Source organism: Cryptomeria japonica, chromosome 6 (assembly GCF_030272615.1).
Source record: "Cryptomeria japonica chromosome 6, Sugi_1.0, whole genome shotgun sequence".
NCBI lineage: Eukaryota > Viridiplantae > Streptophyta > Pinopsida > Cupressales > Cupressaceae > Cryptomeria > Cryptomeria japonica.
In genome coordinates, this window is record NC_081410.1 from 209,762,242 (window position 1) to 209,782,190 (window position 19,949).

At 38.2% G+C, this 19,949-nt stretch overlaps 1 protein-coding gene across 3 annotated transcripts in view; it reads left to right on the forward strand.

Annotated features, from left to right (window-relative positions):
* The window catches only part of LOC131069823 (uncharacterized), a 179,608-nt gene that overhangs the window by 76,019 nt on the left and 83,640 nt on the right, over positions 1-19,949 (forward strand). The gene's annotated exons all lie outside the window — the stretch shown is intronic.

Genomic DNA, 19,949 nt, shown 5'->3' on the forward strand with positions numbered 1-19,949 from the left:
ATTAAATTTTTCCTTTTCGGAATCTGAAATAATTTTTTTAGTAATCTCTTGTTAATTATTGATAACTTCTTTCAATATGGATCCCATACAATGGCTGGGCTTCTAGCACAGTAAATTATAAAGATATCGTTGGTCCTATAGAATTTGAATACCTTTTTTATAAATAAGAGAGAGAGAGAGAGAGAGAGAGAGAGAGAGAGAGAGAGAGAGAGAGAGAGAGTGTTTGTGTGTATTTCTTATGATAACTTGGGTGAGGCACTCGAAATCTGCAAAAAAGGTGGCATGAAAGCACTGGAATGGGTAGTTTAAAGTTCATCACAACCTTAACAAAAGAAAGAAATTTATCACCTTTCAAACCTAGATACACACCAAAATGACCCATTATTTTATAGTAGGAACTAGATTACAGATATATGTTTATACGGTCATGTAGATATACTATGTTGTACCCAATTGGTTGATGGAGAAAATCATAATTGAACTACTTGCCAAAAGCAAAAACTCGCCAAGGCCCAAAAAAAAACTTGGTGAAAAATCGGCAAAAACTCGATAACTTAAACAATTGCTTAAATTTAATTAGAAATGCATTTTTTTGCAAAATTCAATGAGGAGATGCATCCAATGGGTCAATAAATGAGTACACAAAAGAAACAAACTGAGTCTAGATATATTTGATTGATTTAAATGCAAACTGGGTACAAAATGGCATCCTCTTGTGGAATGCTGATGGCTGATAAGCTGAAGCAAAATGAAATAGCAAATTGTTCTTGTAAAAGTAAAAGTAAATACTACATCAAAACATTTTACATCTTTCTCTTCCCAGCTCTAGTGAAAACCAAGGGAGAGATAGAACTAGAGGGTCTAGTCCTAGGAGTCCGATGTGGCTTCTCCTCCTTGCCAAAATTAGGTTGAGGGTAGCACCCCTCGCAGGGGTTTGAGAGTGAGAGAGGGGTAGAGAAATAGGTCTAGATCTTGGGGGAGAGAGGAGAGAGGAGAGAGTGAGATAGAGAGTGGAAGAGAGAGTGAGATAGAGAGTGGAAGAGTGATAGGGAGATAGATAGGTCTAAAATTCGGGGCAGATAAAGTGAGTGAGATAGAGAGAGCGAGAGAATGCTGATAGGAGCCTATTGATTACTGAAATTTGACTGTCTGAAAATTTAAGAGATCTTCTAAAACCTAGAATTTGCATTATAACTCCTAGAGAGTTGAAACCACTCTCAAACATCCTGCCAATATATACACGTGTAATGTCCCCTACTAGGTTTAGGTCTGTTTTAACTATAATTAATCTATTTCTATATATTTTGACTTAACTAACTTGAGCAGAAGACAAATCTATTTTAACATGAATCAAATCAGTGATAACATAATCTTCTTCCTGATATTGAATTGACAATTCAATCTGATTTATAATCACAGATTTGTTTGTTCATTCAAATTACTATTTCTATATATATCTATATGTATTTATATATTTATATGTATTTATATATTTATATATATTATATTTATTTCCAGATAGTGTTATGACAAACTATATATTTTACTGCAGAGTAGTTCTTATAGAATTATTATAGTAATTATAATTATTATAATATTCTCTATAAATATTATCAAGTTCTATATAAGAATATTATCGTGCTTTATATATTAAGCACATCCCCATGCATACCACCAAGAGCAAGGATGTTACTGCCTGTAACTTAACAACAATTCTGATCTGATTTGATTGATGGTGATCAATAGGGATGCAATCCGAACTCCTTTTATGAGCACAAACTATATAATAATTCCTAGTCTATTCGATGGTTCCCCATAATATCTCCTGCCTTTCCGATTGTTGTTGAATGATTGTGTAAAGCGGAAAAATCGAACCCTAGTCGTTCTCCCCTCCCCAACTCCAAGGAGAGAGAAGGGAGAGTCACTAGGGTTGATGGTTTTCACTTAGGAAGGACTTTACATTCAAAAGAGGGGTTGAAACCCACAAGATCCAATCCCACGCAATGCAAGATTGGATTCTAAATGAGTTTCAAGGGTTAAGACATCAAGGATACCCTCTTTTGTAAAGAAATGTAGATAGAAAGATTGAACTAGGAATGTAAAGTGGGAAATATTCGCTTATAAACAGAGATAGGGATATGGGATGAAGCTGCGGACCTGGAATTAGCAGTAAAATGTCGAGACGGTGCTGTTCTGCAAATTTGAGCGAAAGTTGACAGGACGATGGCGCCCGGCGTGCACACGGTCCTCCGAAAAATCCGCGAAACGAAGGGGGATCTGTTCGTCTCTGCACAAGGATTCCAGATCTTCAATTACAGCCGCGTACCTGCAACCTACACACAGAAAAGAGAGGACGATTGGGGGGTTAGGGATGAGGGGTTTGCCTTTAGGTCAAACCCCGGTTTTGGAATTAACCAAGAAATGAGAATGCTGTAAATGTAAATGTTTGTAATGTAAACAAGTACTGATACCTTGTTGTAAGAATGTTTGTATTCTTACATGCGAAGGTGTAATGTATGTAGTATGTAATGTGTTGTAAGTGATCTCCTCTTCAATGGTTGAATCCTTGTCTTGAATGCAACACTTAGCCTTGAATGGAGACTTAGAATGCTCAATTGCTTGAAGGAATGCTTGAATGCTTGAATGTTTGAATATCGTTTCGCCTTTTTTTTCTCTTGCTTATTTCCTTCCTCCCTTTCTAGGAGAGGAAAAGTAGTTTATATACTTGTCAATTAGGGCTGAAAGATTGATTTTCCCGACCTTGGGCCGACCAGGAAATAATATTTTCCAATTTGCAAACATAAAGACCCGAGACCCAAAAGAGACCGGGCCCAAAAATAGGGCCAGGGACCAGGGCGCTGGGCGCCATGGTCCTGGGGGACCAGGGCGCTGGGCGCCCTAGTCCTAAAGGACTAGGGCGCTGGGCGCCATGGTCCCACCTCCAGGGACAGCAGGGTGCAAGGAGGATCAGGCCAGGGTGCTGAGAAATACAGTTTTTGATGTCATGAACAAGTTTCGGGGTCTCCATTCAGGTTCCGTGTTGCGTCGCCATCGTGAAGACCCAAATGCAGTCGAAATTGCAAGTGTCGCAATTTTAGGACGCTACAGATTGATATATAAATTCCTTCACACTTTCTTTGTAAAGAGACGCCACTTTTTCACAAAGGACACACCCCTCCACAAGTGGCATCCTTTACAAACTAAAATTCTCTTAATCATGGTTATTCATGCCACCGGTGTTCAATGACGATTCGTAATTAAAGAAACTTTATTCTGTGCACGTAGACTGAATGTTAGTCATTAGTATTAAACATCCTCAATATTGATCCTCCATACGCAGTGATGCTTAGTCTTAAGAAACCAGAACCTTATCCGATTGTTATCATGTCGATACCTATGATGTTCATTATCTGATTTTTCAATAATATAATATCATGCACCTTACTTGCTGTATACAGATCGATGCTCTTATGTTATTAAGTATAACCGATATTTTCATGGGCAGTGATTATTGTCACCCCATATACGTATCTCTATGGATGCATTGTCAATAAGAGGAATTAATACAATGGCATGAAGGTATGAAACAGATGCACTATATTATCATTTCAATTCCCGCCTACTCCCTCAAATACACTTGCATCAAATATTAATCTGGATTATTCAGTTATTAATGATATTTTATTATATTTATCGTTGTCAGTTTTGTTCATTTAAATGCTGCTCTATGTTAAATAAATTGCCTTTGATATTATTGGTTGCATACATTCTTAGAAAGATCAGAGATTGTAATATTTGTTTATGGTTTATGTAATATAATAATATTAATTTAAATAAAAAATAAATTTCAAATAATCATTCATTGATAAATATTATATTATATTAATTAATAAATAATAATTGTTTCATTTAGGTTATATATAACAATCAAGGAGGGGACATGACAACATGAAATATAACTTAAAGTATAAGTCACATTTCAATGTGTCTTTTTGAAATGTGTCTTATACTTAAATGTTACATTTCATGTATATATTTTGATGAAGAGAATGAGATTGACTTGAAAAAAAAAATTAGATAATTTTTTGACGTGTTTGGGCCTCTTGTTTTTGTGCAGCCAAGTTTTTGCCGGAAACTCACCGAGTTTTTGTGAAAAACTCCACAAGTTTTTCCCAAAACCTTGGCGAGTTTCTTCTGCGAATTAATGACATAAATACTCGCCAAGCAAAAATATTCACGAGTTTTTCAAAACTCGGCGAGTATTCCATCTATGGACTACAAGAAAATCTAGAGGAGACTTCAATGCATTAAGACCCACCTTTACTTGTTGCTCTCCAAACAATACACTATCACTCTCATTTTCATTTTCTGTAGCTCACCTTTCATATCCTTTGCCATCATAAAAAACAAAGCTCTTCCAAGCCACCACCTGTCAAGCAAGTAGTGAGAGCCTCGAAAGATTGTCATGCACAGTTATAGTTCTGAAATCTTTATCATGGCACAGCCCATTCATTGGTTTCTAATTCCTTAAAAATTCTCATATTCAGCAATCAATTTTTGAAGTGGAAGAAGAGAAATCTGAGTCCCATAAATTTTCCTCAAACTTGATTTCCTATACAAATTAACGCCCATATTTGCAGCCCATCTGCAAGCCTGCATTTCCTTATCTTTTAATATGACCGAATGAGATGGCCTCAAAACCACCAAACAAGGGCCTGTCATTTCTCATAATATTCTTGAAGATCTGAGAGTTCCATGTTTTCTATTTAGCATATTGATAACCAACTTTGAATCTCCTCACACCATCGATTTCTTCCACCCCCTATCTAAAAGATTTTGTCACCTCATTACTTAAAAGTTATAACTAATGCTTATTTTCCAGTTTTTGTTTATTTAACTAAAAGCTTATTTCCATTTTTTGTATATTTTTCCAAATCTAGAGCCATTATCAATCAGGGTTGTCCTTTAGGATATCAGAAGATGCATCCTCCGACTGCTCCAAAATTACGTTTGGTTGTGCATTGGAATAAAGCTTAACAAAACCAAGTTCAAGTGTTGACCAAAAAAAAGGAAGCCTTCTTTAGTATCTCATGTGCATTCTTTGTCATTCCATGTAATCAGTCCATTTTGGGACAATTACCAATGCTTATTCAGTCTTCATAAAAAATAATCCAATAAGAGTTACAAAAAATACCTCCCAAATGACCGAAAGATATCTCAATTTTGACTAACTCCCATTGAAAGAGAGTAATCTTGAAAAGTATGCCCTTTTTTTCCAGCCAAATAAATATTGTAGATAATGAAAACATCTCCCATAAAAATTGAACCACTCTACTTTTGAGCTTGTGATTCTAGTTAATCACAAAGGATTTTAAGTTAATCAGGCCACCTTAAACGATCCTAGTGTTTTTTGTAATTTAAAAAATATTTTTAAGTACTTCGGAGGGAAAAAGTAAACTCAAATGAGGGCCCTAAAGGCAACTGGAAAAAAAAGTAATTGCTCAAAGTAAATGAGGAGTATTTTCTGTTTCATTATTTCTTCCACTTCGGTGTTTGAAGCATTCAAGGATGAAAACTGTTGGTATGGGAGGTTTGGAAGATGAAAAACCTTTCATCCATTAGATGTGATTCCACTTTGGAATCAAAATTGTGTTGATTTGTCAAAAATTGATTGAAAATTTCATTGGATCAATTGAGTATGTTAGAGTTGGTATAGAATGCTTTATACCATGCAAAATTGGCTGAAGATTATAGTCACCCAAGATCAAGACACTCCATGAAAGCACAAGAGAGAATAATGCTATTCTATCAAGGATGCAAATGATACAATGATATGAAATTATATTACAAAAGGGGACCCCTTGGTTATATAGGCCAAGGTGAACATAGGATGGCATAAGATTATGACATGTGTCTTAATCTTATGAATTGAGACAAAGTGATAACTTATCATCCACTTGAGGTGGAAAAGTGATAACTATCCACTAAAAGTGGGAAGTCTCCTATGTGTTCTGATGCAAAGGTCTTCAGCAGTAGTGTGGCAAACCCCACACACTCTCTCACCTTTCACTCTCACAATCTCAAGCCTATGAAGGCCTAAACTCACACCAAAACCAAAACTTGAACTTAATCCCTCACAAGGGTTGGCAAACACCTTCACTATGCCCTTAGGGTCTCACCGGTAATCACTCGACCATAGAATTCACCTACCAGCCATAGACTTCACCTACTGGCATTGGCAGATACAGCAAGGCTCATTCACACCAGCATCCAGTTTACACCGACAGAAGATTATACCGACATTCTAGGCTGACTTTACAATAAATATTGTTTATGCGAAATAAATTGTAATGTAAATTATAATTGTAGTTTCAAATACCCTTTTGGAACTTCTCTTAGACTCCAAATAACCAAATCCCCAACTTGCGTACTCCTAAACACCTACTTGGGTCACAGACCTAGTTGATTAGATTAGGCCCGGGTTACAAAGGAAGTGTATGGGAATGGGACCACAAGGAAGATCCAATGCTTTAGAGGGATTTTCTAATGTTTGAATGTACCAATTCAACCATCTAACTCCTTCTAATGTCTGGCATCATGCAATCCATCAATTCTTGACTGTACTAGTCTAAACCCTTACAAAGTTTAGGCCAGGGCTTGGTGGTAAAAATACCAATCCAACTCCCCTGATCTCGCCCCTTTGGAATATCATAATACACCCCCCTAACTTGCGTCCTACCAAAGGCCGTTGAGAGCCAATGACTAGATTGCAAGTTAGGGCCTCATCTTTGCAACACCCTAGGGAAATTAAGGGTTTTCGGACCTGTAGAAGCAAATTATCAATATCTCCTTCCAAACACCACTTCAAGGGGTCAGACCATTCATATGAAATATTATTTAGTGTTCTACTATACCAAGCCAAAGTTTTACAAAATCATTCAATGTTCTGTACAGACAATACGGAAAAGTAACATAATTCATGCGAAATCAGATTTGTTTCATTTCATACTCTCCACCAAACTTCTTCAAATCATTCTGTGCCTTCAACCAACCTTTCTCATCGGTTGTACAAGCACAAATAGGCTCCTTTCAATGACCACAACCAACTTTGAAATGGTTGTGGTTTGTGACCGTTGGAAAGAGGTTGCATTCCAACCGACAACTTTTCAAAAGTTGCTTTGACAACAATGACAACTTTTATGCAACTTTGAATTCCTAAGCACCTAAACCTTACCAAACATATCTAAGGACATTATTAACCTTTAAAACACTTAAGACAACATTCTAGGATCATAAACACAAAATTTCATGATTCAAGCCCACATGGCCTAATAGACCTCTAGGCTTATATGTGTACCTGAGAGGTTATTGACCACACAAAGGCATTTTATTACATCTAGGGTGATCCTTGAGATCCAACGCATTATGGTAACATAAGTAAACACAAAACAAACACTAGACACCCCTAATGGCATGAAAACACCATGAAAAGAAGAGGTGGCCTGCACCATACTCCCCAGGCTAAAGAAACTCAAGTCCCTTGAGTGGGTATGTCTGCAATTTTGGTTCCTGTCCTCTCAATGGCTTCTAAGGTCATCCATGTAGCATCTTCTAAAGGTTGATTCCTCCATTTGACCAAGTATTCCAAATAAGTCTTCCTCCTTGTTTGCTTGTTGACCCTTTGATCCCAAATACACTCAATTTCTGGTTTGGGTTGTGTGGGAAGTCCTTCTATCATGTCTGCAATGGAGGAATTAGATTGAATTGCATCACAAACATCATCAACAACACCCTTATATGCATATATATTAGAAACATTAAATATAGGTGACAGTCCCACATCCGGGGGTAGATTTGTTTTGTATGCATTGTTCCCACATCTTTTGAGGACCTTGAAAGGACCTATCTTCTTCATGAGTAGATTGGTGTATTTCTCCTTAGGGAGTCTTGCTTTGTTGAGATGAATCATCACCATATTTCCCACCTTAAATTGAACATCTCTCCTTTTTAGATTTGCTGCTTGCTTGTATTTCTCAGAGGTATGAATCAGTTTGTCTCTGACTTGTTGTATATCCTTCATGACTTCAGCAAAGTCATCTACCTGAGCACTTCTTCTATCAATATTCTTCACATCTCTAAGTTCGAGAATACCCCTGGAATGTGTACCATACACAATTTGGAAAGGACTTAACCCTGTACATCTGTTCATGGAGTCATTATAGGAAAATTCTGCTTGGGGAAGAATGGTATCCCAAGTAGTTCCATGTTCCTTGGTCAAGCACTTTAACAAGTTTCCAAGGGACCTATACCTCAGTTTGCCCATCAGATTGAGGGTGATAAGCAGAAGAGAAACACAAGTTAGTCCCCAACTTATGCCACAAAGTTCTCCAAAAGTGTCCTAAAAACTTAGGATCCCTGTCCGAAATAATGCTCAAGGGTAACCCATGAAGTCTGACAATTTCCTTGAAGAATAAACCTACAATATTAGAAGCATCATGTGTAACTTTACATGGTAAAAAGTGTGCCATCTTTGAAAACCGGTCCACCACAACATAGACACTGTCATAACCTAATTTAGTCCTAGGAAGGCCTAAGACAAAATCCATACAGACCGAATCCCAAGGTTTGGTAGAGATTGGTAAAGGAGTATAGAGACCTGCATTTGAACTTGTACCTTTAGCTCTTTGACACACCACACACTCTGAAACAAATTTCCTCACATCTGATTGCATTCTTGGCCAAAAATAAAACCTTCTAACAAACTCAAGTGTCTTATCAAGTCCAAAATGTCCTGACAAACTCCCACAATGCTTTTCCTTGACAATATTCTCCCTCATTGAGCAATTAGGAATACAAAGCTGACTACCCTTGAAAAGTAAACCTTCTTGAAGCATATACTCAGAAAAATCAGTATGATACCTTTCATTCATAGCTTGACAAACCTCATAAGCCTCCTTGAAATTTGGATCTTCTTGGTACATGTCCTTCATAGCAGTGATTCCCATGCTTTTTAATTGAATCTCTTGGATTACCAAGTTCCTCCTACTAAGGGCATCTGCAACTTTGTTGGCCACTCCCTTCTTATGCTTGATAGTGAATGTGAAAGCTTGAAGGTACTCCATCCATTTCATGTGCCTATGATTGAGTTTCTCCTGCCTGTTCAAAAAGCTTAAAGCATGTTTGTCAGTATAAACAACAAATTCCATAGGTAATAGATAGTGTCTCCATTTCCTGAGAGATTGTACCAAAGTATACATCTCTAGATCATAGGTTGAATATTTTTGTTTTGCTTCATTTAACTTCTCGCTGAAAAAGGCCACAGGCCTACCCTCTTGACTCAAGACTCCTCCTATAGCTTTCTTAGATGCATCACATTCAATAGTGAATACCTTATGAAAATCAGGAAGGACTAAGATGGGCTGCTCTGCAATCTTTGTTTTCAAATACTCAAAAGACTTGTTAGCTTCATCATTCCAAGCAAATTGACACTTTCTTCCACCCTTGATGGTATCTATCATTGGAGCACTAACCCCACTGAAATTTCTTATAAACTTTTTATAAAAGTTTGCTAAGCCATGGAAACTTTTTACCTCACTTGCAGATCTAGGTGTGGGCCAATTGAGGATTGCCTCCACCTTAGATGGATCCATTCTCATATTACCTTTGGAAACAACAAATCCAAGAAACACCAATTCCCTCTACAAGAAAACACACTTGTCCAAGTTGATCTTCAACTTCTCCTCATGCAACCTTTTCAATACCAAATCCAAGTGCATCAGATGTTCATTTTTATCCTTAACTGAAAATCAGTATATCATCCAAGTATACTACCACAAAATGATTGATAAAAGGCTTGAGAACCTCATTCATTAATCTCATAAATGTACTAGGGGCATTGGAAAGCTCAAATGACATTACCATCCATTCAAAAAAGCCTTCATTGGTCTTAAATGCTGTCTTCCATTGGTCTCCATCTCTGATCCTAATTTGTTGATAACCACTTTTCAAGTCTATTTTGGAGTAGTACTTGGCCCCTCCTAGACAATCCATCAAATCCTCTATTCTTGGCATTGGGAACCTATATCTAATTGTTATCCTGTTGATAGCCCTAGAGTCTATACACAACCTCCATGTCCCTTCTTTCTTAGGAGCTAGCACTGTCGGGACTGCACATGGGCTTATACTCTTTCTAATGAACCCTTTCTCAAGTAACTCTTGGATCTGTCTTGCAACTTCTGCATTTTGTTCAGGGGTTAGTTTATAGGCTACCTTATTAGGTAGGGTAGCACCTGGTATAAGGTCTATGCAATGACTGATTTCTCTTTGAGGAGGTAGAGTATCTGTGGTATTGTCTGCAACAATTCCCTTATACTTATCTAGTAGATCCTGAACCTCCTTAGGCCCAACTTTTCCTCTTACCTCATGGCTCTTAGGCGGCTTCTTAGGTTCATCCCTAGGCTTGACAACTATGGCAAAGCAAGGAGTATCCTTCTCCTTCAAATCCCTCATGAATTCTTTCTCATCTACTAGCATGACACTACTCACAATGTGTTTCCTTACTGTCATCCGGGAGAGGGGTCATGGTAAAGTTCTCTGCATTTTTGGTGATGGTGTAGACATTCTTCCTACCCTCATGCCTAGCATCCACATCATATTGTCAAGGCCTACCAAGTAATAAATGACAAGCATCCATTTCTACCACATCACACAACACTCTATCCTTATATTCACCAATTGAAAAGTCTACCCAAACTTGTTCACCAATCAACACTTGTTGTCCCCTATTCAACCAAGGTACCTTATAGGGATAGGGATGAGGCACTCTTTGCAAGTTAAGCTTGGTGACCATCTCAACAAAATCTATGTTATCCGTGGATCTGGAATCTACAATGACCTTACAAATTTTACCTTGTACCTTGCAGGTGGTTTTGAAAAGAGACTTCCTCTGAGGGGGTTCTTTATTGATTGGTTCCTTCAAGAGAGTCCTTTTTATCATCAAGAGCTCTCCTTGCTCTGGGTCTGCAGGTCTTGAAGTTGATGTGTGGTAGGAGGTCATGCTTTGACTATCTTCCTCTTGTACAAATGTGCTCTTCTTTCACCCCCTTGACCACCATTCCCTTGCTTCTCTGGACACCTAAAGGATTGATGTCCCACTTGGTTACAAGAGAAACACCTACCGGTGAAAACACTAGGTCCTCTTCCCCCAAATCTTCCTCTTCCATTTTCTCTTCTCCCTCTAAAACTACCTGTTGACGTGTATTTTGTACACAATCATACACAGAATAAAATACCTAAAGGTACCTTATCCTCTCTTGAGTAAAGCCTCTGATTGCTGAAGATGTCGCGAAAAAGGATCAATCAGGATGACTCCAAGGTTCTTTGATGTAGGGTCTCTACGTGTGGATAAGCTCCAGTGGTATGATGTGATTTGCTGGAATCACAAGGGGACTTACATTTGGTGATTGAACTTCTGATCTGCTTTGCTGGAACACAGGCTCTTACTAGCTTAGATTTGAAAAAATGGAAAAAGGATGAGGGCGAAGAGAGGATCTAATCCTAATACTAAAAATGTAGGAGCAATGATTGATCTTTGATGAAACTCTAACTAGGTCTTGTTTTGACATCGCAGGACCATCTCCACAAGGCTAGTGCGATCTTCGAAGGGAAGCTTTATGATGTTCAAATCATCACTGCAGGGCATAGACACCATCAGGTTGATGCATATCAATGAAGAAGCGACAATTGAAGTTAAGCTTAAGCTAAATGATTCCAGTTGACTACACAAGGCAAGTCTGCAATCAACAAACTGCTAGTAGTATGGATGTACGAATTTCACCATCAATCAAGTACATTTCTTCCATTCATCTAATCATCTACCATCTAGGATTGAAGATTCAACAAGAAACCATGCATATTGCAAGAAACGACACACTTCACCTTTACTTCAATGAAAATGGAGTTTGTTTACAATCAGTGGCAACAATTTCTTGCCTTGTCCTCCTATTCTATTCTAATTGCTATTCTAATCACCTTCTAACTACTCTCTATCTACTAACTGCTTCCAACTATTTCTAATTCTCTAACTATTGCTAATTAGCCTTTACAAATGAAATGCCAGGGCTTATATAGTGCCCACAATACAATTCGATGGCTTAGATCAATTCGAGATCAATGGCCAATATTTTACAATGAAAACCCTAATTAGGGTTTGTTACAACCATTACATAACATTTAATGCTTGACCAATGAAATAATTGTATTGCTTGGACACATGTCCTCTCTAGAAAATTCCACCAATGGATAGCTAGGGTAGGTACATCGGAGTTTGTGCCACCTTCCATGAGTTAGGTACATTGAATCTGGAAATGCTGAGGTGGACCACACTGACTGGAGAAGTGATGACTGGGATGCCACCTCATCTGACACTTGTAACTTGGTAAATATTCAACTTGGTGTTGTTGAGAAGCTAGCTTTAATTAATTCATCTGGAACTATTTGCTTCTTCAACGAACCCTTGTTCTGACTTCTTGTGTCCTTGATGTGTAGGATGATTGATGTACCTCGCCTTGAAACGCTGGATTGGAGGAGGCCGCCCTTGTCCTTGCTTGATCGTCCTTGAGGAGACCGTCCTTGATCTGGCTTGATTTTCCTTGAGAGTCGCCATCTTGGTACCTACACAACATTTCAAAATTAGTAATATATCTTTGAAAAAATTAAACTTTAAAAGGAAGATTCAAGATTTTAATTAGGAAACTTCATGATAAATCTTGAGTTATCATTTCCTAATTTAGGATTTTCAAAGCAAAATTTAAATCTTCAAAAATGGTGCCAAGGTGATTACGCCATACCTCCACTTGGGAATTGACTCTAAAAAAGATGCAAAATAGGGAAATTCGCCTAGGCAAAATCGAAATTTGAAGCTTTCAATGTGATCCTCCTCTAGCGAACGCCTTCCTTGTCCATTTCACCACCTTTGGGGGGTCTTCAACGTCTTGATGGCAAATTCGCTCCACTTCAAACCAAGTTTGCACTCCCCTTGAATGGAAATTTCGCACCTTTCCTCAATGAAATTCGCACTTCCTCCTTGTCTTCTCCAAATCGCATGCAAAGGAAGTTTGAATGATGATTTGAAAATGAAATAACTCACCCCTCCTTTATAGGCGCTCACCCTCTCATTTACCTCTAGGCCGACTTTGTAAAAATAAGGCAATTAAAACAAATTTCAAATGAAAATCAAGGCCGACTTTTATAAAATATAATCCAAGTGCACCAATTTAAAATTAATAATTAATTAAAATGCCTTCGTGATTAATTTTTTTTGGAAAAAGGCAAAATTAATTAATAAATGTTTCATGCGCTATTTTTAAATGCTAATTTTAATTGAATATTTCAAACTTTATCGATTTTTAGCATTTAATGTAATTTGAAAATGATGTTGGCACCAAACATGGAAGATGTAAGGGGTACAAACCACATTGCTCTGGTCCCTGGGAGAGGGACAGGAGCGATTTTGCATTTTGCTCTTGATTTTCTCGCCTTTTACGTTCAAAATCACTTCCTCTACGTTGAAACTGGCATCTTCATTGGGAATCTCGAGCTTGATCGATTCAATGTTCCCTTTTAAGACCATTATCACCCTGGTCCCTTGGTGAGGGACAGGAGCGAACTTGCTTTTTCTTCCTTGGTCTTTCGCCTCTTTAATCACCAATTTATATCACAAGGCAAGTAATGACTTTGTTCTTTCATTCCACGCATACTTACTTGTCTTTTACAATGCAAATTTGATATTTGAGTGAATATCGCCCTGGTCCCTTGGTGAGGGATAGGAGCGAACTTTCCTCTTTGCTCAAGTTGGTCACCTTTTGACGTTTGGTTCCTTGCTTATCATCTTCTCAAAGGCATTTTCGACCTTGTGCGACCTCGCCTTGACGTAGTTTTTGAAAGAAATGACCAGTCTAATGAATATCGCCCTGGTCCTTGACTGAAGGACAGGAGCGAACTTTGGTTTATGGTGCAAATCTTCCATCATATTGATATCAAATTGTCTTCAAGGCGTAAAATGATGTCCTTTGTTCCTTCTTGAACGTATGAAATGGGAGTGACATTCAACATTTAAGCACATTTAGACATTTCGTTCTGGTCCTCGACTGGAGGACAAGAGCGAACTTCCATTTATAAGCCCATTCGTGCTTTGCCAATCTTCAAACTTGTCTTCAACGGACTTGTCATTCTCCCTTTCACTTATCTTTGACATGAAATTCGTTTCATCTTGGCGAGAGATTTGTCTAAGGAAGAAATCGCTCTGGTCCTTGGGAGAGGGACAGGAGCGCCCAGGACAATATGGGCTTCACTTGGCGTTTTTGCAATCTTCAAATTATCTTCAACGGACTCGTTACGCCTCCTTTGCTTGCCTCAAACTTAACACTTACTTGATTTTCGCCCAAAACCTGTCTTATAGGGAAAATCGCTCTGGTCCCTGAGAGAGGGACGGGAGCTATCACTTAAATTCGCCCTGGTCCCTGGCAGAGGAACAGGAGCGATTTTGCTTCTAGGGTCAATTTTCCTCATGATTGCGCTTTCAAGTTATATTCAACTGATAAAATGTATCTCCTTTGATCTTCTCAATTCGCGAAATCGTTCAAATCTTTCAAGGGCAAGGCAATTTTGGATTTCAAGCTCCGGTCCTTCAGTGAGGGACAGGAGCGATTTTTGCCCTCCAGGCCCAAATGCTTCACTTTTCACCATGAAATGTCTTTGCTAGGGAAGATATCATCCTGCTTCATGCTATGAATAAAAGTTAATGTCCAAAAAAAGGTCTAAAATTGTGCATATAAAGAAAATCGCTCTGGTCCTTCAGTGAGGGACAGGAGCGATTTGACCTTCTAGGCAAAAACTTCATCATTTCATTGCTTTTGATCAAGTCTGGATGCTCCATCATGTTCATTTTGTCCTCCATCATGCCTTTGATGTCTCAATTTGTCCAAACGAGGTCAGGAATGACTCAACTAAGCTTTTTCGCTCTGGACCCTTGGTGAGGGACAGGAGCGCTTCGCCTTGGTCCTCCTGGGAGGGATAGGAGCGAAATTCGCTCTGGATCCTCAGTGAAGGACAGGAGCGAAATTTGACTTTTCGAACTCTCTATCAGGACAATTTTAATGGAATATAACATTTAAGTATAAGTGACATTTCCTTCTTTGTTTCTTCTTTCTTATACTTTAAGTTATGCTTGTCTCAGTTATTCTAGGTTTTGCCGGTTGAACTCTTTTTAAGGATCGGTGCTATTGTTTGTCTGTCAATGCACAGTGTCTGCTGACAAACCGGTTTAAGGTTGTGTTTTTCTCTGTACTGATTACCCGCCCACCCCACCCCCCCTCTCAGTACTGGTTTGGTACTATCTATTTGTTCATCATTGAGTTATCAAAAACATGGTTTGCAGGTTAAGGAAAGCTTTATATGGATTGAAACAATCCCCTAAAGCTTGGTATGCAAGACTAGATAAATATCTTTTGAAACTTGGTTTCACTAGAGGTAATGCTGACCCACGTTTTCACACATTGCCCCATTGCAAATGGGGACCCATGTTTTTTGCTTTTTAGGGTTTGTTTTCTAGGTCTTTTAGGGTTTTGTTAGTTAGCCTTTGCATTTTGAGTGCTGTCGGGAAGATCAATAGGATAGCAGGTCCTGTTGGAGTGAAGTCCTAATCCTGAAATTTGGCTAAGTCTGAATGTCCTGATCCTGAAATTTGGCTAAGTCTGGAATGTCCTGATCCTGAAATTTGACTAAGTCTGGAAACTGAAAAACCTCAAAAAATTAGATTTTGCAATATAACTCCTGGAGGTCTGAAACCAACTTGCTCCACACTCCTAGACACCTACTTGGGTCACAGACCTAGTTGATCAGATTAGGCCTGGGTTACAAAGGAAGTGTATGGGAATGGGACCACAAGGAAGATCCAATGCTTCAGAGGGATTGTCTAATGTCTGAGTGTACCAATTCAACCATCTAACTCCTCCTTCTAATGTCTGGCATCATGCAATCCATCAATTATTGATTGTACTAGTCTAAACCCTTACAAAGTTTAGGCTAGGGCTTGGTGGTAAAAATACCAATCCAACTCCCCTAATCTCGCCCCTTTGGAATATCATAATACACCCCCCTAACTTGCATCCTACCAAAGGCCGTTGAGAGCCAATGATTAGATTGCAAGTTAGGGCCTCATCTTTGCAACACCCTAGGGAAATTAAGGTTTTTCGGACTTGTAGAAGCAAACTGTCAATATCTCATTCCAAACACCACTTCAAGAGGTCAGACCAGATTCATATGAAAGATTATTTAGTGTTCTACTATACCAGGCCAAAGTTTTACAAAATCATTCAATGTTTTGTATGGACAGTATGGAAAAGTATCATAATTCAAGCGAAATCAGATTTGTTTCATTTCATACTCTCCACCAAACTTCTCCAAATCATTTTGTGCCTTCAACCAACCTTCAACCAACCTTTCTCATCGGTTGTACAAGCACAAATAGGCTCCTCTCAATGACCACAACCAACTTTGAAATGGTTGTGAGTTGTGACCGTTGGAAAGAGGTTACATTCCAACCGACAACTTTTCAAAAGTTGCTTTGACAACAATGACAACTTTTATGCAACTTTGAATTCCTAAGCACCTAAACCTTACCAAACATATCTAAGGACATCATTAACCATTAAAACACTTAAGACAACATTCTAGGATCATAAACACAAAATTTCATGATTCAAGCCCACATGGCCTAATAGACCTCTAGGCTTATATGTGTACTTGAGAGGTTATTGACCACACATAGGCAGTTTATTACATCTAGGGTGATCCTTGAGATCCAACGCATTATGGCAACATAAGTAAACACAAAACAAACACTAGACACCCCTAATGGCATGAAAACACCATGAAAAGAAGAGGTGCGTTGCACCATGTTCCCTATGTAAAATTTAGTAACATGTGTGATTATGACCTAGGTGTCAAACTTGCTAGGTACAACACTAGGTACAATACCCCTTTCACACCAACACCTCCCATTAAGTGCAACTTAGGGAGAATATGCATTAATGCAAACAATGCAAGATGGGTCTTGGGCCTTCGGCTACTAGGCCATGTTAGTTGTTGTAATGTCCCTTGCTAGGACTACTTGTTTAGCATGCATCATTATACGTTATTATGCACTATTGTGCCTGAATTCAGATTATTATGCTAGAGACAATTAGTTGTTCATAATACAATCAATAATTATTTACTTAGGTCTCATCCTTACTTCTTTTCTAACCCTAATGGAGGATGGGGATTTAGTGTCATAGGGCACTTGAAACCACCTCCACAAGTAGGCCCAAGGGGTTCATGAACACCCATCAATACCACCACTTGGTTCAAGGGTTTCATGAACACCCATCAATACCACCACTTGGGAGTCACCCAATTTGGGATGGAATTATTCCACCTCTCCCTACACAAACCAACCTATCCTTCCAAAGGCATTAGCAAAATCTTTAAGGCGAGATCATTATAATAGTCTTTCATGTATTATAAATGTATGTGTTTTGATATACATATATATAAGTAGGTTCATGTCTATATATATATACAATAAACATATACCTGTATTCATTATTACTCCATATAATGGATAATTATATTTATTTATTATTCATCTATTTTTATCACTTAAATTAGTAACTTATATTTATGAACCATAATGCATACCCCAATTAATGCAGATTGCAATTTATAATAATTTTGATCCTTGATCGATCTGCTGTTCCAGCTCTAATTGAGCTCTTCCTTTTTTCAATTTATTTTCTTCAAACCTTTTCATTCTGCTTTTTTTCCCTTCCAGTTCCATGCCGGGAATGTCTCTTTATAGTCTTCTTCAATCAATGTATAGACATGATCTTTCCAAAGGTTGCACATATTTAGGGAGACGTGTTTGTTGTTAGCAGTGATTGGTAAGGAACAATCAGCAGGGACAGCGATTTGTCTTTATTAATGACTAAGGTCAAACACACCCCTCCTTTTATCACTTTTGTTAATGCTAACCACTTCTAGTTTCTAATCGATCAGATAATATATTTTTTTAATTAAATGAATAACAAGTGTCACTGATCAAATGCAATTAAATATTATTAATATCTTGATTAAATAGGTAACAATCATCATTGATCAAATACAGCTAAATATTATTATTAATCAACACATTATTATTATCAAAAACCTATCAAACTGAAACGGGGACATGACAGATGCCCATGTACAAATGCAATGCAATCTCTCACAAGGGAAGAAAAGGAGAAAACACAGTGGCACAAAACTCCTTCCAAAAAGGGAGATGGAAAAAAATGCTCTCAATGATGAATAAGATGGACAAAACCACATGTGAGGAAAAAGGACCCCTATAAGAAAATAGAAGAAGAGAGACAATGCAGCTCCCCCTCAATGTAGAGTTTCCTACAATGATGGTAGATGCTTGACATTGAATGTTGAAGACGATCCAATGTTGTCAAACAACATTCCTCCCCTTAGGAAGAAACAAGATGAAGATGGTATGCAAGATGTCTTCCCATTCCTAAAAGGAAGATGAGGAAAGAGAGATGAAATGTGATGTTTTTGAAACACGCTCAAGTGTATCCATGCTGAAAGATTCCACCATCCAATCAGGCGTTCTAGGCCACATTCCTGAAGGTAATAGTTCAAAATCTCTTAGAAATTGATGAAGAACATCACCCAAAGAAAAGGATATTTCCTCTGAAGACAAAGAGACTTCCAAATGTTGTCCATAAGTATCCACAGTCATGTGAAACCCAAAAGAATGATCATGTAGAGAATGAACAAGAGGGTTAGAGTGCTCCCTCACAACAATTGAAGAAGGATAGTCCCCATCAAATAGAAGATGGATGTGATTAATGGTGTCTTCCAAATCTAAAGTGTGGGACTCCACAAACAAACTTGCAATTCCTGTCAAGTGATCATCCCATGAAACCATCTCAGGAAGACAATGTGTGTCTTACTGCAGTGAATCACAAGGAGCCCAAACTATTGCAACACAAGTATCATCAAATGCAACAGTACGTGAAGGAGATGGAATATCAACACATGTTTCTAGAACCTCAATAGAAAGAACTCCAAGATTCAAATGACCATACTGAATCTCCTCAAATGTGCCCACACTAGATACCATAGTGTTACATTAGTCGAATCAACAATAGGAGCTAAATGTGAGGTATAAACTTAAGATTGGTGATTAACCTCCCCAACTGCAACAATATCTCTGCTCTGCAAATCTCAAATGGTGACATAATCTAGTGCGAACTCAACACTCTTTCCTGCTCCACCATGTGTGATCTGATAGATAGAAAGAATATTGGTTGACAATGAAGGCATACAAACATCATTGAATGCTCCATCATCCATGTCTATAAATCCCTTCCCACAAACACACATATATGTGTTGTTAGCCAACAAGATATGTGGTGATGAACAAGACTCAGGTTTTGGGAATTATTATCTTCACATAGATGAAATTTCAGAATTTGCTGAAGATTATCCTTCAAGTAGCTCCGACATTTCACTACTTTCAGCAAATGAAAAATTTGTTAATACTAATCAAGATCAAGCATCAGAAGATGGGTCTTCGAGTTCATATGTTATGGTTGAAGAAGTCTCATCACTCGTTGCTGATGAAAGTATTCCATTACCTTCTCAACAACAAGAGTTTTACTCTTCACCTACACAAGAGGAGAGTTCATCTTCTCCTATGGAAGAAGATGACAACTTTTCTTTTCATAATGCATCCATTCCGGATGAAGGCAGCTCTAATCACTCCAATGAAAACAACAGTTCAAATGACATGTGGACTCTTGAATTTGATGGTAGCTGCGCTACAAATGGATCCGGAGCGGGCGCAATCCTTATATCTC